This window comes from Aphelocoma coerulescens, chromosome 2, assembly GCF_041296385.1.
Source record: "Aphelocoma coerulescens isolate FSJ_1873_10779 chromosome 2, UR_Acoe_1.0, whole genome shotgun sequence".
Taxonomy (NCBI): Eukaryota; Metazoa; Chordata; class Aves; order Passeriformes; family Corvidae; genus Aphelocoma; species Aphelocoma coerulescens.
The window spans coordinates 163,870,992-163,895,570 of NC_091015.1; the positions used below are offsets into that span (position 1 = coordinate 163,870,992).

Consider the following 24,579-nt stretch of genomic DNA (forward strand, 5'->3'; position numbering starts at 1 on the left):
GGAACTGAGCAAGAGGAGCTGAGTGCTGCACCCAGACCACTGCCTGATGAACCCCTGCCATCCCTGGGGCTTGAAAACAATCTTATGTATGAACCCCTCATCAAACTGCCATCAATAGTGTGGATTTTCCCATAATTTAGAGAGGAGTGACACTGATCATCCCGTAATCAAACCTCTCCTGATGGGAGAGAGTTTTTAAAGTCCTTGCCAGGAGTTCGAGAGACAAACGGGACTCTCAGCCTTTGCTGCTTCTTGATAGTTGTTTATTAAGTCTTATCAGAGAAAAAGAGTTACTAGCATGATCCAGACATAGCAGAAAACAGAGAATGCAGGAGAAAGCCCAATTATCAAGACTGACACAGCCTTTTAAAGATAAATTAACCACTGGTTACTAAAAGCGTACATTATTTTTACTTTTCTGCCAATTATTTAGTAACACAGCCAGGAACTGTGGAATTCTTTGTCCAATCATCCCAAACTACTTTTACTGCAGAATATGGAGTAGTAGTAGAAGAAGAAGAAGAAGAAGAAGGTTTGGAGAATAACAACAATCCTCCATTTAGATGTTTTTTGCTTTTATCTATTTACTACATTAACAAACCCAAAACCTCTAAATTTTTCACCCTGTGACAATCTTACATAGTAGTCTATCACCTAATTTACATTAGTGTAGTTTCTAGTTCTTCTCTAAGAATAGGCAGTTTTTTCCAAGGATGAAGGTCAAAACAATGTTGTTCAGGGGGGTAAAATTCTTCAAAACAGGCAGAGAAATATGCTCTGCACTCTGGGTTCCCACAAGGAGGACAAGGTTCTTGTAATTTAACATCCATTTACATGAAGGAACTGGAGAGCAGACAAAAAGCCAGTTTCTGCTGGGTGAAAATGAAGCAACTTATTGAAAATAAGAAACTTACTGCAGATGAAACACATACCTTAAAGCCTCTCTGAGTCAGACAGGTGTGACAACCACAGCACGTTGTTTTTACCTTGGACTCGCTCAGAAACCAGACACTGAATTTGTCTTTCCATGCCTGCTCTAGACTGGGCAATACAGAAAAGCAGGCAGTGATTACAGGCATCTTTATTCCACTCACCATGTGCTTTAGAGGCTCCCTTTGTGCCCGTTTACTCTTATCAAGTTACTGATGGACTTCTAAGAAAACTCCCTACACATATCGGACACCAAAGCACAGAGGTGTGGAAGGAGCAGGGAGCTCTTTCCCCACCTCTACAGAATGCCAACATTTGCTGTCTGTGATCTCCTCAGCATCAAAACCACGCCCCACCCTGCCCTCAAAACCCACTGCACCCAGCTCCCTCCTACCTCCCAAGGTGTCCAAAATGGGAACTGTGTTCTTTGGCCTAAGCCCCTTTATTTCACATCATCCCACCTCTCTTAAACAGTGTGATTTTGTGCAAAACATTCCTTTACCTCCATTTTCACTTGCCTTGTCCAGTACCTCCTGGTATGAGCCTGGCCAAGCAGGGAGGTTGGACCAAGTGACCCACTGTGGTCCCTTCCAACCTCACCCATTCTGTGATTCTGTGATTATGTATTTTCCCCCTCCATCCAATTAGCCTGGTGATCATTTTCATGTAAGAATTTGCATCCAGGCTCTACTTTAAATATTCAGAGTGCTAGAAAACACTTGTGCTAAGACACTTTGCTAGACATATTTCTAGTTATGCATGCAAATCTACTGAATTTCATAGAAGCTGGTGTACCATACCTCTGCTTTACCAACATACATCTCCAATGCTCTTTTTTCCCCTAGTTGTTTAAATAATTTAACATATGAAATTGGAAGGTGCTGATTTTTTGAGTAAGTTAGAATTTCTTCACAAATCTCAAAGATGCTCTGATGACATTGAATGGGACAGCTGGAAGCCAGCAACAAGCATTGCAGCTCTTTCTTACCAGGCACAGAAAAGTTTTCAAATACATACTGAGGATAAAGCAGATACTGCTGTTGAAAAGCAAGCACTTTGCTTAAGTTTGCTCAGTAAATTTCAGAAATGTTATCATTAAAATTTAAAATTAACTTTCAGTTGCTTGGGCTCTATATTCTGTTTCAAGTGGTTTTAGATGCAGTGGTCTGGCTTTCATAAAAAAATTCTAAATTTTTGCATAAGGATGTTTCTGTATGATTGCTAGCTCTCCCTTTAAACTAATCTCCCCTCCCTTCCCATCCACTGTTGCATTTATCATTACTGCACTTATTAATTTTTAAAGGCTGCCCTTCTTCACAAGAGCTAAATAGGAAAAAATGGAAAGGTGGAACCACGACAGATAATATAAATCTGGAAAACAATTTCCTTCTCCATTCACAGCTGCCAAAACTCAAAATACCCCCCTCTTTATGACTTCATGCACTGGTGGTGACTTACAAGAGAAGTAAGAATTAGTTTCCTTGCATTTCAACAAACATGAGGAGCAGCACATTGCCATGGATGCTTTTTTCAGTAGCAGTCATCTTGTCTGGCCAAACACACTTTTTCCTCCTTCTGTGGAGACAGAGAGATCTCCTGGCTGGCCCCTTTCCCACAGAGCAAAGCAATACAAATCCAGACGAATCCTGTAACTTCCAAGCATTTTGTCAATTCTGAGCATCCTGCCAGAGATCAAACCCAAAAGGTTTCCTGCTAAAAATATCACCTGCACTGAGCTAAGTACAGTTCTTTTCCAAGTTCTGCCCCACTTCTTTTCCACAACAAAACTATTGCATTTATTGTTATGGCATTTAGCAAAAGAAATTCCTCGACCAAGCCCTGCTTGGTGGTCCCCTAAGGTGGTACTTTAATACAGATAAAAGAGGCTGAATAATCTCAACAGAAATGAGAGATTGGGTTGCTTTTATACAAACTACTGTCTTCATGATCATGTTGTGGCCTACAGGAGACATGGTACCATTTTTTGATACAAAGCAGATGCTAAACTGCTCAATTTCTACACAAAAGCCTTTTTCTTTTTTTTTTTTTTCAGATGCAGTCACATTTGAAATAATAGTTTAAACCCCTATGTGTTTTCTCTTTAGCCATAAGGATACTTTTTTAAAGGAACTGCAAAGTCTAAAGCAAGAAAAAACTATTACAGAATCACAGAATCATGGAATGGGTAAGGTTGGAAGGGACCACAGTGGGGTCATCTGGTCCAGACTCCAATACTGCAGACAAATTCTGTTTAACCCTTTAAGGGTTAAATTATCCCTTTAAGTACCCTTAGAAATAATTGTGAATTATTAAAGCCTCTAAAAATATTCAAGCTGTGGCTGATGGTGCTCTATACAATCAAAGATATAATCTGAGCTGCAAGATCTATTTGCCTGTGCTTATTTAATAAGAAGAAAAATACTATTTTTGTCTCCCATTCTGTTCAAAAGTAGACGAACAAGTTTTACTCAAAGTTGAAAAGCCATGTATTAGTCCTCAGGCAGATCAGGCTGGGAAGAAATTCTCCTCAGAGGAAATATTCAGAAAGGTTTAATGTCACAGTCAAGGAATTAGGATGGAAATATTCACGCAACCCTAAACGTGAAGATTTTTGCAGTGCATTTTCTAATCAGTGTGGATGTATTTAGGTAAAATCTAATTTTCCAGGGAAATCATAAATGCCTCATTTTCACGAGAAGCCTGAGGGAGACTCTATGTACCAGCGATAACACAGAGATTGTATCAGAAGGCAATATCTTTGGATATAAATAACATGAGGAAGCACAGATGCAATTTCATCAAATATCACCTCCCCAGAGTACAGACAAGACTAGACCTCTTTCTTAATACACACTGAGCATCCTTCTGGTGCATTTAGAAGGCTCTGTAGAGCAGGATTCACAACTGTCCTGTTGCCATGCTTCAAAATGTGCCCCTCACCTGCCAAGTGGTGACGGGATTTCTCTGGCCAGGCTTGAAGAGGGCTAAAAACAGCTTTGCAAAATAGGAAATTGAGCTGGTTTCAAAGTGTTTTACAGCACAGGTCTGTATCCACATTTTGCAGCCCAGTTCATCCCTGTAGCTATGAGGCTGAATGCCTTAGCTCTTGACCAGGAAGAACCACCAATACCTGCAGCTTTTCCTAATATGAGTTTATTTCTCTCAAGAGAGGACTGAAAAAAACCTTTGCCATAATTTGGCCACTGTAAAATGCTTTTTGGCCCAAAAATTACAAGAGAAATGCAAATATTTCCATGTTTTATGAATACTAAAATAACAGCTATCAACCAAGTAAAAAAAATGATTATTTTTATCCATCATTAACAGGGATACTCTCCATTACTTGAAATAAAATACTGATGTTTCCTCATTCTCCTCTTTCAGAGAAAGGCTGCAGTGCAGCTGTTTAAAAAATACTCCTTTTTCTTTTTTCAGAACCTTTATGATTATCTTTGAAATTTGTAGCTATAACTTCAATTGAGGATGTGGAAGAACTGGACAGTTCTGAGTACTATTTCAGATTTTGGCAAACACCTTGGAAATAATAGATGAGCCTCCAAACCACCAACTGAGGAAGTGGTAGAAATCCCATTGCTAGATCTCAAGAGTAGATTAAAAATAAATACAAAGAAAGAAGTCAGCTTTCCACAGAGGTGCTGGAATAGGCCAGGTTTTGTTTCAGAGTCTCAAAAGTTCAGGTCTCAAAAACTGATAGAACTCCAAATTTAATTTCTTACATTAATATCCACCCTCCAGACACACAGAGCTGGATGTCCACTGGTCTTCCACTCCTCAGGACACTGGTAATGCTTTTGTGAACCAAAACACATCTTCTCCAGGCGCCCCTGATGGTACCACATCACACAGAGCACCTTGCATGTGCAGGTACATGACCAGCAGCAGGGCTGGGCACTCAGCCAGGAAAATAAATCCTTATTTAACCCCATGTGCCACTGAGTCTTTCTTTAAGGCAGGCAGATATTGCTTTCACCTCCACAACATTTTAAAGACCAAACTTTCTTCTCATTGTTCTACTGCAGAACATGCAAATCGTATCAACAATTTTTGTCTTTTCTTTTTTCCTGCTTTCCCCATCACTAGGTTTCTTTTAAAAAATCATCTTTAGTTGGATTAAAATAGAATTTTTTCTTCTTGTAAGATCAGTTTTTCACATCAGAACTCCCCAGTTTTAGTGTTTGGTAGGGCTGGCTCTTCCCACCTGTCTCTCTCCCCCACCAGAGACTCAGGAGAAGCACAGCAATAAGTCAAAACACAAATGGAATAATGTCCTCTTCTGGCCACTCATGTTGGGCTGATCCAGTCTGACCCACACATAAGGCACCTCCCCAAGGACCTTAAGACAAATTTACAGGAGACTGTGCAGAAATTCCATCCCTGTCTTCTCAGGAGACCTGTGGAGACGCCCATCCTTCACTGTTGCCAGGTTTAATGACTGAGACACCAGCCCAACAAGCAGTAATCCATCACAGCACTCCTCCAGTGCCTTCAGAAAAGAAGATGGAAGAGAACACTGGGATCAGTGTTGAGAAGAGACCAATTCCACCAACACAAGAGTGATGAGCCACCACAGCATCCGGAAGGTATAAAGTTGTTAGAAGAACTGGATTATCTTTTAATTGTGGCCCTTGCCTTTGTCTGGAGACAAAGGTGCAAAGTCATGACAGTTTGTAGCAGTGGTTTCTAAACATTTCCAACCACAAATTCTCCTCCCTGAGCAATGAACTCATTTTCATTTACTCTGCCAGGCTCTTCCCCCACTCTGAGAAATGCTGGTCTAATGGGGATGCACAACACAACCCATCACACTCACAACTCGTTTCTGGGATGCTGCATGACCTAAAGGCTCCCACCAGGCACAGAATGGTTTCACCTTACCTCTTCTGTGGAGAGCAGAACCACAACTTAAAGCAAATTCTGATTACAAGGTCCTGACCCAGGGTAGAACACACGCATGTGTGGGAGAGCAGAACAAATATTCATCAGTACCTGGTTCCTCTTTTTTAATATTTTATCATTTTTTTAGTGGATTTTTGCTTCCCCTCAACAACTGACTTGCCAGTAAGTAAACTCAAATATTAGTATCCTCCACTAAAAAGTAAGACCTGAATTGTTCACAGGGCATCGCAACTGAAGCAAGTCCAAGCAGAGAGAGCAGCTCACCATGCTCTGCCTTTCCTGCAGCCATTTGTCAACTGTCTGATTTAAGAAAAAAAATTAAAAGCCCAAATGCAAATTTTACACACATGAAAACACCCCACATTGACACCAACTAGCTGCTTAGTATTTTAGATGCAGTAAAATCAAAAGGCAACTTCATACAAGTCTTTTAAACCTGTTTCTCCAAAGTAAATCCAATGGCTCAGTAGGACTTTTTAAACTTTCCCTTCTCTACCAAAGGAATAGGTTATTATTTCAATTAATAAAGAACATGTGGTAGAGATGCACATTTTTACCTTGAGGAGAAGGTGAGACTGTGAGAGGGCTATGGAGCTATTTTGTCTCCTGTCAAGTATTTTCAAAGAAGCTTGACCTTAGGTGTGTTCAACTTTGCTGAAGACCCAAAAGAGCCTGGCCTGGGAAAAGCGGGTGGCAAGAACCCCTGGCAATCTGGTAAGAGAGACTTTTTGTTCCTATTTCATTTTACATCTACTGTCAATTGGTCTGCTAATGAGAAGACAGAAAAAAAATGGAAAAGACAACAAGCAAATTCGATGAAAGTTTATTGCCTAAATATTACTTTTGAGTTTTGTACTCACAGACAGTACAATAATGGGGTGTGTTTATTCATGGAGGGGAGACTGCACTCAGTTTAGCACTACAGTGAACTGAGAGACTTTGCATTCATATGTCAGGAAGGCTTGGTGGAGACTAAAATTAAAAGCAAACCTCACTAAATCTTAAAAATAGGATGGCTACATCAACAGCTTGATGTATAGCTTCTATTGTTGTTCACAGATAATAGTTATCTATTTTCTCTATCTATGAAGTGCTTTCTGTATTAAAGTGCTCCTGCCATCATGAAACACTTGTGAAAATTAACAGTCAACTTCTCTTCTGCACTGAATATTAATTACTGTATGAACATTTCTTGCCACACAGCTTTCAAAACATCTTCTCTCCTAGGATATTTAATTTCACGTGGAAAGCAATTTTTCATCAGCCTACACAAATTAGTGAATGAAGAGGACATGGTGCATCTGACTGCCTGTCTGGACTCGGAGAAAGTGCTCTCTCCACTGTGAGTTACTGGGCTTGAAATGAAACATTAATTATGTTTTTTTATTTATAAACAGAAACTGATCAAAGGACAGATATGGAGTGGTAATGGTAGATGTCAATGGGTTTATTAATAAATGTTAGGGCTGTGAGGCAAATGCTGGACCTGGGTTTAGTCAGAATGAAATGTTTCATATATGTCACTGGAGTGAGCATTGCCAATACTATCAAGATGGGAAAGGTTAAAATACAGGTATGAATACAGAGTGATCAGAATTAGATCTACAGCAAGCATTGCAAGAGGGGGATTAATATCAAAAAGATATTTGGGAGGAGAGAAAACTCTTGAAATCAGCAACCCCAGAGCCCCCAGAGAACCAACAGACACTAACTCAGATGCAGCCTTAAACTGGCCAAGACAGCAAGGTCACTGGCTGCTTATGGGATACATGTATTAGCCCAAATTAGTTATTCCTGTTTGACACAGAGGACTTCACATCAAAACCAGTTCATACACTTCAACACATCTCAGGGCTGGAAAGGTTCAATGAGATTTCTGAGCGCAGTCAGTATTAATCATTCAAGAGCTGAAGTGCCTAAATTAGTATGAAAGATACTGCAGTAAGTGCAGCTCGCCCAAATAATAATTAAATTACTACTGTGAAGGAAATAAAAAGACAGAATGACTGCACGGTACAAGGCCTTGGTTCAAGGAAGGGGGGCAGGACCCAGCAGAGGTGTCTCTCACCACTGCACCTCCTTCTGGACATTTCTCTGTTGGATACAAGGTGAATTAAAACCTCTATTAGCTATTTTCTCTCTTTAGACCCTAGACATAGAAACATTTATAAACAACACTAAATCTTTGCTTCTACACATCCAAGTTGAGGTTGCTGCAAAAATGTTCCCAAGATCAGCTTTCTTCACCTCTGTTGAAACTTTATGTGGGATTTATAAAGCTGCTCATAAAACACAGTCTAAAAGTTCATACCTTATTTCCCTAGCCAAAGCAAGTGACATGATGCTCCATGCTATAAACTGATTAAGTTGTTGCTTCCTTTCACTTCTGTCAAATACTCTAACCTCTCTTATATTATTTTCATTTTCTTCCCACTTTGAACTCCTATCAGATAGCCTGCATAAAACATTTTGATGGTCAAAACCTTAAAGAAAGGAAAAGGAAAAAAACATCAGCTTTCTAATGTTTTTACATATAAAGACCCTGTCTTGTTCTTGATAGTATGCTTATAAATTATTAAAATACATGAACAGCAATAATACCAAAATATTTTTCTTATAAGGCTTGAACTCAACTTTCTATCACCATGATGAGCCTCTATTTATCTTGCCTGTGGTAATACCTTCTAATGATTACATAGAGAGGTCTATTTTAGGGACGTTATATCTTTGATCTCTCTTTATATACATAGAAATCACTTGCAGCTGACAGATCCATTACACTTACATGTCATATTCTTCATCTGCAAAAAAAAAAAAAAACAACTTATAGAATCATTCTTTTCTTTAGGAAAGTGCATTCCTGCTTCTCTCAGCGCATATCATGGAATCACAGAATGGTTTGGGCTGGAAGAGACCTTAAAGATCATCTCATTCCACTCCCCTGCCATGGGCAGGGACACCTTCCACTAGACCAGGTTGTTCCAAACCCCATCCAACACTTCCAGGGATGGGGCAGCCACAACCTCTCCGGGCAATCTGTGCCAGGGCCTCAGCACCCTCTGGGTAAAGAATTTCTTCCCAGTATCTGAACTAACCATGTCCTCTGTCATTGTGGAGACATTCCCCCACATCCTGTCACTCCACATCCTTTTCCAAAGTCCCTCTCCACCTCTCCTGCAGCCCCTTTATGTACTGCCAGGGGCTCCAAGGCTCCCCAGAGCCTTTCCTTCTCCAGGTTGAACAACCCCAACTCTCTCAGACTGAGTCAGAAATAATTGAAAACACATTGTGAAAATCAAAGAGGGCACTGATTCCTCTGGCAAGCACATAGAATTCATCACATAGATGGTAGTTATTTAGATTTTTTTTTCTATCAACTGCCACATAAATACATCAATTTAAAAAAATCCTGCCTGCAAACAACAAGGCATTTCAAAGGCTGGTACAGTTTGTTGGTATTTTCTAGAAAGCAGAGAAAGAGAGAAAGGCAAAGGAGGCTTTTTTAAATGGCCTTATGGAGGAAGCACACAGCCAAGCCCTTTGAAGCACAGGACTTGATTCACAGCACTGCTGAACCCATCTTGCCTCCAACACCACCTTTCCCACCATGTTCTTCACCCCCTCTTTCTGAGGCCTTGTCTCATGTAAGATCATTTAATTTTCCATGTATTCTCAGTCAACTGACAAAGTTCCAGGAATTACAGACAGAATAAATTTCCAGGTGCTTTTCCCTCAATGTGCTCAGTAAATGCCTTAAATAGGTTGTGTTCATTGTATGCTTCACCTGAAAATAGTTACAGTGATAGTTACTAGACCACAAGGAAGACACATAGGGACAAAGCCAAGATGCTTTGATATCTTCTATCAAAATCTTCTATCAAATTTGACCTACATATTCCAAAGGAAGAATGAGGTCAAGACCACTGGGAAAAGGAGTTTCAGACGAGCCATGTACCAAAGAAACAGTATCATCTCAGTTTCTAATCAACAAACCCATCCATTTCTAAGTGTCAAATTAAAAAAAAAAAAAAAAAAAAAAAGGTGAGGAAGAGAAAGAAGTGAAGTGTGTTTCAAAGGGAGAAAAAGAAATACATTTCTGAAAGGGAGCTACCCACAACATCAGCCAGCTAACATTAGAAGAGGATGTTAATCACTGTTTCATAATTAACTAAGTTGAACCCATATTGTGGCTTTTAAAACATCATAACAGAGCCTGTGCATTCCTCTGCCATGAACTTTGGTTTCTGAATGAGACAGCTCTTACGGGTTTCTCGAGGTCCTGGAAATGCTGTGGTGTTTTATCTTTACTTATCCCACACAAAAGACATCCCCTGATTTAAGTCAGATTTAATCACTATATTAAATGGGGAGAACTGCTGTCAGGATGACACAGGCTTATTTACATTAGTCCCAGTTTGATCCCAATGATCTGCAAGCAGTTTCCTCTGATTTGATGAACCATATTGACGAGACAAAATGAATGCTGCAAAGCACTTATTTATCTGCAAATAAATATGTATTTGCCACCAAGATTTTGTTCAATATAAGCTCTAAACTCGAGAGACAGGGAAAATATCCTCCCCACTGGGGTACATGCTCTCTGCTAGAGTGTGACTAAATCTACTCTGCTGGCAGACTAGATTTAATAAGGTTCTTCTCTTTCCCAAGAATGTTATAAAGCTACATTAACATCCTCAGGCAAAAGTCTCCACAAAAATGAAAAGGAATATTGTTTCTATTTTAGAGATGTGATAAAACCCTATAGCCAGTCACCTACATACTAAGTATTTCCATTCATCTTGGTAGCTGAAAACCCAACATTCAGATCACCTCGAAGTTTAGAATGAAGCAGTATGGGAAGTTAAACACTTGAGCAAATTCAGGATTGCAATTACCTTAGTTCAAGTGCCATACTGATTTATCAGCTGATTCTTACTAGGAATCTTTCTGACATCTTTCCAGAATGAATACAGATGACTGCACAGAAGGCTCAAGGCATATACCAAATAATATGGACTACACGGATTTTGGAGAAGACAGCCTTTCATGCATATATCGAACTCTAAACACTTCACTGAGAGACAAATCCACAACCAGTAGAATGGAAAAGAAACCAGCAGAAAAAGAAAGGTAAAAAATCATTTCAGCACAAGGACTCAAACAAGCACCCGCACTGCACTTCCAAAAATAATTCAAATTCATCTTTATGATGCTGGTTTAGATCTCTTTGCTAAACTACCTGAAAAACAGACCCTGGAGCTCATGCACAGAAACTTTAGGCAAAGCTCTGATTTTACTGTTACTGTGGAATATGAAACCACAACTCATTGTTCATGACTACAAACATGAGCAAATTTAAAATAGGCTCAGCACTGGTATCGACAGCAGCAAGAACTGGGCACATTACCAGCACTTGCTGTATGCGTGCTGCCTTACAGTTGTACTAACACTTAATCCTTACCTATTTCACTTCTCTTTTACAAAGCCTAAGTGTAAAATGGCACTAAATGCAGTGTGAAAACACAGTAATTCCCAGCTGCCTTATTAAAACATTGTCAAGGTTGCAGTGAGATGTGCTGGAGAGGCAGCTCTGCAATGTTATTACCATGTGGTGGAAGGAAACCTTGTCTAGAAAGTGAGTTCATTGAGATGATATCTTCATATTTCTTCTGACTGAGTACCTGTTCAATAAATAAATATATTCCCATTTTAAACAAACATAGAATTTTTAGATTCCTTCATTATTACTTAATCTCCTCCAATAAAAGCTTTTCTATAAAGGAAGGGCACAGTACTGGGCAGAGATTCACCAAAATCTTTCCAAATGCTGTAATGTCGTAGCGGCAGCACAAACTACCCATAAAAGCACTTAAGCTGCCAGTACCCAGAACAGCACATAAAATCCAGGAAACTTATGGGAATTACACTGGTACTTACACAAAAGCTTAGTACACAGTCAAATTCCTAACAACATCAGAAAGCTCCATCACTGTCACCAAGCCAGACACATCATAGGCAGGGCCAGTGTTTAGGTGACACTGTACAAGCACAAATAATCCACTTGAGTGACATCTTAATTAATGGCTCCTGAGTTGCTGGGGAATACATGCATTTCTCAGACACTTCAGAATTGTTAAATAATGTTCTGAATCCATTACAACAACCTGTCTGAAGTTCCTGCAAGTCTCTGAAAAGTTCCCGTAAGTCTTTCTGATTACTGCGATGGTCTTTGATGCTCCACTGTCCCCTACACCCTTGGCAGACACCAGCACACAGGCAGGGGCATGGCATTGCTGGGAAGCTGGGAGATGCTGTTCTCAGCAGAAAAGGAAGGTGGTGAAATGGGTGAAACCAATAAAAATGCTGGAGCTGATTTCAAGCTGCAGTTGTAGAGCAGCTGTGTCTGCATCTGGTCTCTTGTCTCCTCCATCCAGACCTGGACCTGACCCCTGGGCTTCCTGGCTTGGCCCTGGAGCTGTCTCCAGGCTGTGGATTTCTGGGCTGTGTGTGATGCTGAGCACTGCCTTTGGACCCAATCCTGGCTCAGTCTCCTGTGTGCTTTGCCCTCACCTGTTCCAGGCAGAGCCACTGGCCACCACTGCAGCCTCTGGCCTTTGGAGCATCACTCCTCATCAAGAGGCACCTGAAATCCTCACAAATCTTCCTGAAATATTGCTGCTGAGCACAAAGCAAACCCAGGGAAGGCATGTTGGGATCATGGTGTGACACAGGAGTTGGTGCCTTGTTCCATGACTAAGGGCTGACAGATGTCTGCTCCTTCGAAGCAATTTCATTGGAGTAACACTGCAAACGCCGGGAGGTGACACCAAACACGACCTGTGCCTGCTCCTGGAACAAAGAGCTATTAACTGGAATTCTCATTCTTACTAACAGCAGCGTGATTGCTACCATGAGGATGAAAAGGTTCATGTTCCTGGTGGTCCTCAGGTTTGTGTGAGAGGCAAAAAGCACCATTTCCCAAAACACTTACAGTGACAAAACTACCAAGATCGTAGAAATTAAAAAAGGCTTTTATCGTAACTGACTATCATTTTGCTGTTTTAATTCTTCAGACAAATTTAGAAGACAAGTTCTGCTCTAACAAGACTTGCATAATCCGTTTTGCTCCTGGCTTTGTCACCTATCCTGACCCAACCAGCTTTCCAGGAAAGAAAGCAATTTACAGTGGGGACATCTTTCCCATGAGAACATAGGTGGTGGAACATTAAACTGTGAAGCCTTTTGAGAAGCAGCACCAACATGGGCACATATTATCAATTTATCCATGTGCCAATATCAAGATTAATCCACTTTTTTTTTATTTTACATGTGGTACCTGGCAGCAAAGATGGAAATCCTGCTGTAAACTTATATTCCAAAATGGATTTTGAGTTGTAAAGCACACTTGGACAGCAGGGAAACTTGGTGACAACTGTGATTCCTTCAGTCTGTTTTGGATTCTAGAGCAAATGTTTAACCTTTTCCTGTGATCAAAAGGGACAGCAGAAAGCCCTTGCCAAGACAAACACAGTGTGGATATAGAACATGAAAAATTCAGACACGTCTCTGAGATGAGATAACATTAAATGCACAAATTTATTTGAAAACTAGATTCCTTAAAGGATAATTCATAAATGCCTTCAAGAATAATGATTCTATGCCATGCACATGGAATTAACAACACACCTCCACTGCTCATTTGTGGCAATTTCACGGTGAACAGAGATGAAATGTCTTCCAAAATAAAGAGAGGATTTTTCTAAGATTAAAAGTAACATGTAACTTCAAGTGGGCTAATATTTAATGTTAGACCAGTGTAGCAAATCTAAATACACAAAGAAATGTAACTCAAGCTTTGGAGAAAACTGCAATTAAAAAATGAATTAAAATCAAATTAATCTTTGCCCTGTCCCAGTGTAATGATTTAACTGCAATTATGAAATCTGTAGCAGAAAAAAATTTAAATTAAGAATAAATTACACATATAACTGCACAAAGGCAGAGAAAGCTAAAGGAGAAGTACAGCAGCTCAATAATAAAAGTGCTTTGCTTGAGGTCAAAGCTTATTATTTGCACTAGAGGTATTTGGGACTCATCTGCATAGCAGAAGAAAACAATTTTACATCGAACTTGTGAAGTTTTGAATGAAGTAAACTGACATCTGGGGAAGGATATTTCCATAAACAAATGTTGACACGTGACAGACAGATACAAGGGCTACTTGAGAACTACTGTATGCATTCATGCTATTCATACCACATTTCTCTTTACAGGCTTCCTAGCAACAGAATTTCTAACTAAATCCCTCAGAAGCCACGTGCTCTCTGAAGGACTCACTACCCTCTCCCTAAAAGAGCATTTCTGGGGGGAATTCAAGAGATTCATTCAAGAAAAGTATTAAACAAATGCTCCTCCTGGTTAGCACAGGAAGTACAGGAGTGATTCAAACTGGTTCCGTTGGAGAATTTTTAAAAATATCTTCCAGACAGGATTTGTTCCAATTGTGTCACATTTTGTTTTATTAAAGCTGAACCCTGAAAACATTTCCAATACCTGTGAGAGGACAAAATCACACATGCCAAAGGTGTGATTCCTCAAAGGTTTTAAAGGGAGAATTCATACGGTAAGGGCATGAGCCAGGTAACCACTGGCAGCAATGCTGAAAGCTGTGAGCACCTGTAGCTGTAAACTCCTTGCTGGCCTCTACTTCAGCTTTTAGATTTCCTCTGTCTGTCAACAATGCTGGAGATATTGCCTGAGGATACTGGCTTAAACATCATGAGGTTCAAGACCTGAAAGCTACGTGGAGCAGCCCTGAAGGACAGGGTAAAAGAGGAATGTCCAGGGAGTTGACTTTGGAGCAGTAAATTTAAAATAATCAAACTACACAAGGTCTTCAAGGCATTAGACTACACATTTCTCCAAATGACAAGCATACATTGCTTCTCTGCCACTGAAAAATAAAGTGCTGCAAAAAAATTGCTGGAGGATGACAGTAACTTCCTTCATTTGCCAAAGGAACAGTGGAAAAATAAAAAGCCAAACCATTCTGCTCCAATCTGGTATTTCTGCAATTTTTTCTAGATTTCAGAATGAAAGGTGTCAGAATTTCACTGGAGATGGTCCTACTAAGCTTTCACCCTGACTCCATCTTGTATTTTTAACACATTGCAGCAGACATGCCACTTGAAGCCATGAATTCAACACAGAAAGAACATTTTAGAGTATCCAGAACAATGAAAACAAGATAGGAAAGAAAGTATTATCATTAAATGCATTTATATTCGTATCCATGAACATACTGGGTTTTTTGCCTTGGGGTATGTTTATTAATTTATTTATCTTTTTTTTCCTTTTTTTTTTTAATTGAAGCCAAGTAGGTTTTTATGGCTTCTCGACATACACAGCTCAAATAAGGAGATAACTGGATATAAAGCACATCCAAGTTAAAATCATGGTCTGCCATTAATTCACTAACAGAGAGCTACATGATTTCCCAAAGAAAAAAGCATGCTTTTTAAAGCCACAGAGTGTGAATTTATCAGGAATTAATCATTATTCACTGACATATCATAAGGATCCCTTCATGATTTAACCATGCATCGGATACGTAAAACTGCTTAAGTGCCAAATACTCCTATTACCTCAGCATATACTTCCTTAAAAATCTTGAAGACATAGAGATGTTCCTCATAATCTCCTCATACGTGTTTCAGGCATCTCTACACCTTCCATTTCATCAAAGACATTATTTTAGAAGGCTCAAATGCCTTAATTTTGATTGTCCAATCTACACTGAAAACTTCTTATCTGCCTAACAGCAATTTGCCTGGAGATTAGAACTCTTCAAATGAGTAATTAGTGCTGAACTTGCTCTTATTTTCACTCTGGACATGCTTTCTACAGAGTCAGGGCAATGCTTCATCCCACTGCCAGTTCCAAAGCCCTTTCTTTGCACATTCCCATTTCTTTAAGACATACAACAAGAATCCACAGGCTGTCAGTTTCTCTCAGGAGACACAGGGATCAAAGAGTATTCTCTTTTCCTTCTAATCAAAACTAACACATAGAAAACATTATGCTAGAACCTATATTGACTGTAGACTTTTTGAGTATCATCAGCAAAACGTGGAAATACAAATCCCTGGAGGCAGTGTGGACACGGATGGATGTGGCAGCACAGCTCAGCTCTACATTGGAGCATCCATTTACCTAAGTCCTTGCTATTACTTCAAACACCCCATTTACTTACATTAGAGCCAGCTCAGTTTTTATGCTCTAGTTTTGATAATTCAGGTACTGGTTTTAATAAATTACTGGGCATGTTTTCTTTTTTTTTTTTTCTTTTTTTTTTCTTTTTTTTTTTCTTTTTTTTTTTTTTTTGCCATGGATTTGGACATCTCCTTTTATTGCTGGGGGACTTTTTTGCCATTACAATGTGGGTCACAATTTTTAAGTAGAGAATCTATTACTCTGTAGCTCACCGAGATATTTCTTAACCCCTGTCACAAAGAAAACCATAAGTTTTCATATTTACAAGATGCAAAAACCTCACCAACTTCTGGAATAATTTATTGGATTTATGCCACTTTATGCTTTTAAATCACTGCACTGATGACAGATGCATTCCCATCCCAAATGCTGACTGGGCTCATGACACAGAGGTTTTTCATCTCTGACTTCCAATGTCCCAGCATTTACAAAGCTAAAGGCATCTCTCCATCCATGGTCACTCCCCTGGCAGACACCTCCAGCTTTGTCAAGTGTCTCTGCAGCGATGTTTAACTTTTCCTTGGGTTTTTATTACATAAAAACAACTTTTAGTGAAGATGTATTTGGCATCTTTACCGCTGGGAAAGGAAAGCAATAAGGAATGGTGCATTCTAGACTGCTGCATACCTTCAGGGATCAGGTTTATAATAACCACGAATTAAATGGAACAGATAAATGAAAATCCATCTGCTGTTGGGAAAACCAAGCCTCACAGACCTGAATGCCCCAAAAGAAACTGAACAAATTTGTCTTCTGAATTAACATCAAATGTTGTGGGGAACAGACACATATGAAATCAAAATATGAACATATCACTGACTTTACTGTGGTTTTACCTTGTAAACTTTTGAGGGAAAGGAACTGTGATTTATTTTGCTGAATAGTAGGGCATATAGCAGTCAAAAAAATCCCAGTATGTCCCCAAGTAGAACTTCAAAAACATTAAAACACTGCTTTAGTTTTGAGTGATTAAAAAAAAAACCACATGAAATAAAATTTACTTGATGTACTACTAATAACAGCTGCAATTACCTGGATGGTGAAATTCAGCTTACTGGCAAACATATTTGAAAAACTAATTAAATTTACTCACCTATGATTACCACAACATTCTAAACCAAAATGTCAATCCCTAATTTAATTTTGCTGAGGAAGAAATCAAGTCACAGTTCAATGGCTCTTTCAAGGCCCAAAAAGGCCTCAGTGAGAAGCTCCTATTTACATCTCCTATCACCGGATAACCTGTCTTTCTTAGTACACAGCTCAGTAATAAGCTTTACTTAATTCCCTTCTCATTCAAAATATCAGAAGTTAAAATTTTGCTCTTCTTTTTGTGTTACAGATTAGCACTTTTATTTTTCCTCTCTCTGAGAGAAATTCCAATTATGCTGTATCTCCCAATATCACACATTAAACTGCATTTTCTTGCTGTATTTCTTTACTAGTTTCCTTTAAGCTGAACTTAAAGTTTACAGCTTGACTGTGAAAAATGTAACTGAAATAATTTCTTCCTGAGGTGACAATTGGAAAAGAAAAAAAAAATTACAGAGGAAGCACATGGACTTTTAATTGACTATCATGACAATTATATTACCCCAGAGATACTCATTTGAAGAAAGGGTCCTGGCAATAAGACATTAAAACAACTGTATTTTCTACGTCTTGGGTATCTTTTATCAGAGGTTCTCAGTGCATCTACAGTCATTCATTAATTAAACTGTAAGAGCCCCCAGTGTCATCAAGCCATTACTGCTTATCTCCCCTTAGTAAATACCAAATCAGGGACAGGGACAATTAATTTCTAGGAAGATTTTAAATATGTCCTTCCCAACTGGCATTACTTTTATAAATGAATTATGTTTCCTAGGTGGGTATTTGTGGTACTGATGATTTGAGTGAGGCAGAAAGAGACGTGAGGCACAAGCTGGTGCACACAAATGATTGAACACCCGAGGCAGCTCAGAGCCAAAGGCACTGCAGAGAAGTGAACCAAAGGAGTCCCGAGATCAATGTAACCCTCCTTATCTCATAAAATGCACAACAGCCACAAGGTCCAAAGTTCCTCTACAAGGAAAGCTGCAATAATGGTTGAAACTCGTAATTTCATTCATTTACACAATAGGTTACATATGCCTTTTTTGGCTTCCATGAACAATGCTTTCCTTAGGCTTCTGATTATGATTTGATTATGATTTTCATTGGTTTTGGCCCTAGATGCAAACCTGTCATAAGATCTTCTAGCAGCAGTAACGTCGCACCCATCTCTGGCAGGATCCAAATGCATTTCTAACACCAATGACACAAAGTCCCTTCTCCTTCAAACAAACCCAGGACATTAATTCTCCTCCTGTCTGCTAACATTCAACTTTTTTAAGTATTTTAGATGCGTTTTGTATGCTGGACTCTACTCATTATGTTTTTAATGTCCAGGAATTCTGAAGCCCTTGTAAAAGTCTTACAGTTTTAATAAGAATATATTTATTATTTCAGTTTAACTTTAATTAGACCTCTGCCACAAGTTAGAAGTAAAAAGAGAAGGCTGCCTTCCTCTGTCAAGTAGGTGTTTTAAACACTCTGAATGAGCAGAAGTATTTCTTTGGGGCAGATAAGTGCTATAAACATTGAGACATTCCAGGACATATAACGTAATAGCCTTCTCAATTCAGGAAGCTGAGATTCATATCTACATAGGACAGAAGCAAAATTAATTTGATGGTCTCAGTACAGACCTCTTGGACCTAATTAACATTCCAAACCTCTCTCAGAAACTGTACTTGAGTAGTTTCTTAAATGAGAACCAAAAAGAAATAACACTGCAAAGCCTGAGGTGACAAAGCTCAAAGGGAACAGTCATTTTGGTTCATGATTATGTTTTCTATAGAAGAGGGAACAGAAATACATATTAATGAGAATGAAGGATTTGGAGAGAGATGACCTCTTCTTACAAACTTTATCTCATTTATATCATTAGATATCAAAAAGAGTCAGGCCACCCCTGTTGTACTGTTGTACTATTTGCTCCAACTTTTGACCTCCTACTTCCAGACAATAGCAAAGACAGAGAAACTCAAATTCTGTTTCGCCTTCAGTGCTTAAAAGATACTGTGGATTAAGATCTTTTACCAGCACAAAGCAATGCATGACTGAAAAATGAGTTCCATAAACATCAACCCTCAGCAGGCTCCAGAGCAGATCTAAAGCCACTGGTCCAATACAGTACCTCAGCCTCCACCTGCCTCTTTATGGAGCCCTTTGAGTGGTACAGATAAAGAAAAGAAAAGCATAAAACACGTTCCTACTCACAATTTTAATCAAAGGAAGTTATTAAATTGGGGAGATAATTTCCCTTGTTTTAGGCCAAGGGAAATAATGGTCAGAGTATAAGTGGCACTTAGAGAAAGTGAAGTTTCTTAGAAGAATATAGAAATCTAACCAAATCCCATGTTAATTCTAATTCTCCCTGAAGTTTTTAAAAAGGACATCACTTGTGTAAGTTTGATGCCAAGCAATCATCAGCTGTGCAATAAACAGAGCAAAAGTGATAACTCTTAAAAAGCCCAAGTGAATCAGCCAGGTGATCTTGTCTTACCCCTTAGCCTTAAGCAGTCACTTGGCACATGCATGGCATACGGCCTTTTTTTCCATTTTTCAAACAGAACAGAATTGCCTCCTATCAGCAGAAACAAACATCTTTCCATCCTTTAAAAACACTTCCCTTTGTGTCTCTCTGTTCTGTGTGAGCACACTATAAACTCCAACAGCAAGACAAGAATCCCTGCTCCTGTAAAATAAGCAGCAGGAAGCTTCCTAGTTTTTTCACATTCAACAGCAATGAATTTAATTTAGTCCAGCAAAGACACATTCCTGCTAAAGTGACACTCGCTCGATGAAACACCAAAGCCATTTTCAACACTGCTGACTCCTATTTTGAGCTGCATCGAACTGCATTATTTGGGGAAACAGCCTACAAAAAGCACGATAGCAAGCTGGTCTCTAGGGTATCAACAACTGCCTTTTCATGGACCTCTCTAATGAAGAGTGTGGGCACATATGTGAAGGCAGCATGAGAACTCATTGTGTTACAGAGGCTTGCTGTGAGCCAGACATCTGAGCTACTTGAAAGTCCCAGCAAGTCTTTGTCTGAGAAAACAAGTAAATAGCTCTTTTTATTTGGCCTTTATTGGAATAATTGATGTTGCTATAGAGAACACAGTCATAAATTCGGTCATCATTCTCTCAGAAAACCAAAACAATCTTTCTAAGGAACAGTCTGAAAGCAAGCGCAATAATTTAGCAGATAGGTTAAACACGATCATAACTGTGGAGAGAATTTACCTTGCAAATTAAGAACCTACAGGTCTAAATCTATACATTTAAAATGGTGCACAATGCTACCTTTCCTCAGAGGCAGTTCCAAATATCAAGTGAAAACAGAATTTTCAGATATCAAACACTTCAAACATTGACTTTTGACAGTTTGTACTTACACGGGAGAAAATCATCCCAAAGAACTGAGATTCCAATTAAATCTCAAACTTTTTTATCTGAGAATTTGGTGGCCAAAAAATTCTTTCAACTATGGGCACAGTAACAGAAGGGATTCAGGATACATTTTTTTTTTCTACCCAAAATAACTTTCAGTAGATTTTCACAAAACTGTCTCGTTATCCATCCTTTTGAATACAGATGCCAGTGACTCCATGGGGGGGGTGGGGGGGGGAGGGGGGGAGTTGGGAAAGCATCCTTAGAGACACTTCTTGCCCTTTTCTTGCCCTTGCTTGCTTGAGTTCTGTCTTGGCAATCACTTGCTGCTCCTCTGAATGGTGGACTGAGTTCACAGTTCAGACAAAGGCAGCTTGCTCAAGGCATTCTCCCCTGGGGAAACCAGCCACAAGGCCACTTACACTCTCTTTTACCCTCCTGACAGCAATTCATTTAAAAGAAAAAGTTAAAAAGGACTTTAGGATGCAAGGTAGATTTGAACCTGTCACTATCTAGACAAAACCACCTCAACTGGAGCTTTCAGCTGGTTCTTTGAAATCTCTTCTGTTAAGATGGGAAGAAATAATGATTTTCCCACCAATATGTCTCAGAAACCTGAAACTTCACTCGTCTTTACATCCTCTGTCAGAAGGAATCTGTGGTTTCAGTACATGACACATCAGTAATGTAATTTCATGGAAGTTCATGTGTGTGGAAATCTGATGCTGAATTGCACACAAGACTCATCTAGACCAGCACTAACTCTGCACCAGGTGCTCCAGCAGGAAAGGAAAGAGCTTCATCCTCTAGTACAGTGGCAACAAACCCTTTAATTCTTCTGCCTTGGTCCCAAGAAACCTGGCATTTAAAAAAAAAACATTGAATTTTCCAACAGAGGCTGGAAAATGGTACTAAGCTTTTTAAAAGTTTCTTCATAAAACATCAATGAAATAGAAAGTGAGTAGCATTTTTTTAATAAAAGTAACTTTACCCATTTCCCAAAAGTTCCTCAGTTTTCTGAAATACCACTCAGGTTGGCATAAAGTGTTTTAATGAAGGTTCCTCTGCACCAAGGCATTCCTTCCCAAAGCAATTGCCCCCTCAGCATGCCAGTGGCACAAAACAGGGTTTTTATGGGTCTGCAGACAAGATCAGACAGGAAGAAATAAATTCTCCCTGGATGAGCCAACGGGAATTGCGTGTCAGCAGTTCATGAGGAATCAAATTCCCTTCATTTGCTACAAATCACATTATATCCCAGGAATTCCTATATGAAATAGTCATTCCTCAGGCAAGGTCTCCATTTACTCTTGCCTGAGGTAGACTGTGAGTCACATTTTCAGAGCTGGGCTCCTGGGTGTTGGTGACACACTGGCAGAGAAAACAGCTTCTCCCAGCCACAATGTCACATGCTGATGAAGGGCAGATCCCTTAATTTCAACAGGAATGTGGCTTGAGCCCATCACTTCTGCCATTCAGAACCAAAAATCCATAAATAAATAACTCAGGGCAGCTTTCTTGGCAGCTTTCTCTGAAGGGAAACCCGATCTGTTAGTAAAGTATTCTTGGTAAAAGCTCTCAAATCTCTTTACCCTTATAGGGTAGAAAATCAAGTTTGTAGCTTTAGTCTGGCCTGCATCCAGAACTGGAACATCTGCAAACTTTAAATCCCATTTTACTATAAACTCAAAACAGGCTTAACCAGGAAAGAGTTTGTACTGATTATTGAAGCCAAACACTATTAAAAAAAAATTAAAACCCAAAATACTAATTATTAGTATACCCTTCCCTGAGACGAGCCTGCTTTGTAAGAACATGAGCAAAAATAAGAGTGATATCCAAAAAACTACAATTATGCTTCACATTTTGGGATTTTGATTTGTCAACAAGGGCCTGTCACTTTAACAGATGATTCAAAACCCAGGCAAAAACCAAAACAATAACTATATTTCCTGAGGAGCTCTCCCAAAGTTAAGACATTTATAATTTCTGTATATTAATGAAACAAACAAGACAATCTCATCTATTTTGCAAGATGTTAGAAAGAAAACAAACAAAAATTATCCACTGCCTTTAGCTTTCTCTGGTCTATCCAACAGGCACATTAGATACCTTTTCACTTCACAGTTAACCCTTGAAAGGGAACACTGAAAATTCAAAGGTCCTCCCTCCCTCCCTCCCTTCCTTCCTTCCTTCCTTTCCTTCCTTCCTTCCTTCCTTCCTTCCTTCCTTCCTTCCTTCCTTCCTTCCTTCCTTCCTTCCTTCCTTCCTTCCTTCCTTCCTTCCTTCCTTCCTTCCTTCCTTCCTTCCTTCCTTCCTCCCTTCCTCCCTTCCTCCCTTCCTCCCTTCCTCCCTTCCTTCCTCCCTTCCTTCCTCCCTTCCTTCCTTTCCTTTTTCAGTCTTTTATTCTCTTTGGCACACTCAGAGTACCTCAGAGGGAATGTCCAAGTACCTCAGAGGGGAAGACATTCCCCTCTTTTAGAGACAGAAATTTGTGTTCATTCAGTAGAGGGGAGAAAAACTTGGAAAATAAGGTGTCTTGACTCTTAGTCTAGCACCCTATCCACTGGACTGTGCAAACACAATAAATTATATGGGGTCAAAATCAAACAGAGGCTGAATCACCGAAGACTGTGGAATTAAAGGATATGCACCAGTCTCCTTGAGGTGAGGTGCTTCATGCCATCTTCTAATATTTATACCTTTAAAAAGCAAGGCTGAAGAGTGATGGAGTATGAAGGCTCAAGGGGAGAATGGACATCTGCTCTTTTTCACACAACTATAAATGGTCAAAATGTTTGGGGCCGTGTGAGGGAAGCGTTCATACAGAATGTCCAAGGCTGAGAAAGTGCATTATCTGGCACAGAAATACACTCCTGGTAATAGAAACTCAAATTTTACCAGGAAAAAAACCCTCAACAGAATCCTAAATATAATGTGGTGGAAGGCAAACAAAATTTCTGAGAAATTATTTCCCAATGACTTCCACCAGAGAAAGGAAACCAAGACAACTGAAAACAGAGCACACAGAGCTGCCTTTGCTCTAGTCCTCTGGCAGAAAGATACACAAATTCAGCTTCACTTATTTTCCGTAAGTTCTAATTACCACCAATTCTTTAATTACTGCATTTTGCAGAAGACCCATACAACAACCATTGAAAAAAGTCATTAAAGCTAATGAAAAATTCAATTCCAATGACTTCACTAGGTTGGCTTCCAAATTCAGCTTTTAGAGTCTTGGAATAAAAAACTTTGACAGTTTACATCGTTAAATAATTGAATGTCATATAAACGCCCTCTTTTAGCCATCATTAATTATCTCCACTTTTGAAATACTGCAATAAGCCCATGCTGATCAGTATGACTTAGTACTTCCAAGCACAGATTTAAGAATACAAAACCAGTTATAGTATTTTTCCTCCAGAAAAATCAATTTCAATTTCAGTGTATATCTTCTAATATACATGATTATATAGCTCATACTGTTGGGTTCACCATTCAACTCAGACTATACGAGAAATATGTATTTACATATATAAGAAAAGAATTTAAGAGGGTAAGAACTGCTGAAATCAACTAGGGATTCAAATAGAGAAGAAGATGCTAAAAGCCAGATCAAACTTCACTTTTTTTTCTCTGTATCTCTACAAAGAGATTATTTTCCCTTTTCCAGTAACTTGTCAACCTTTTGTCCCTGGAGTGTAGTTGGTATTTCTTGTTTAAAATTTCATGGTAGCAAACTGATCACGGTTAGCCCAGATGTGGGATTTGAAGGAGAAATACTACTATAATTTTTTTTGAAGTGTACATTTATTGAAAGTCCATATTGGAGTTTGTAACATAGTGGTATCTGAGTTATTCTTAGAATGGATGACACAATGTACAGAAAACACAGTATTTCAAGTACAGATCAGTAAATGTGTATTTTATTATGATTCATTGGTCCCTAATAATTTTCCCATTTAATATAATTTTAAA

The 24,579-nt window shown here is 39.1% G+C and overlaps 1 protein-coding gene across 3 annotated transcripts in view; it reads right to left on the reverse strand.

The window, feature by feature from the left end:
- The window catches only part of TRAPPC9 (trafficking protein particle complex subunit 9), a 459,459-nt gene that overhangs the window by 93,305 nt on the left and 341,575 nt on the right, over window positions 1–24,579 (reverse strand). The window lies entirely within an intron of this gene.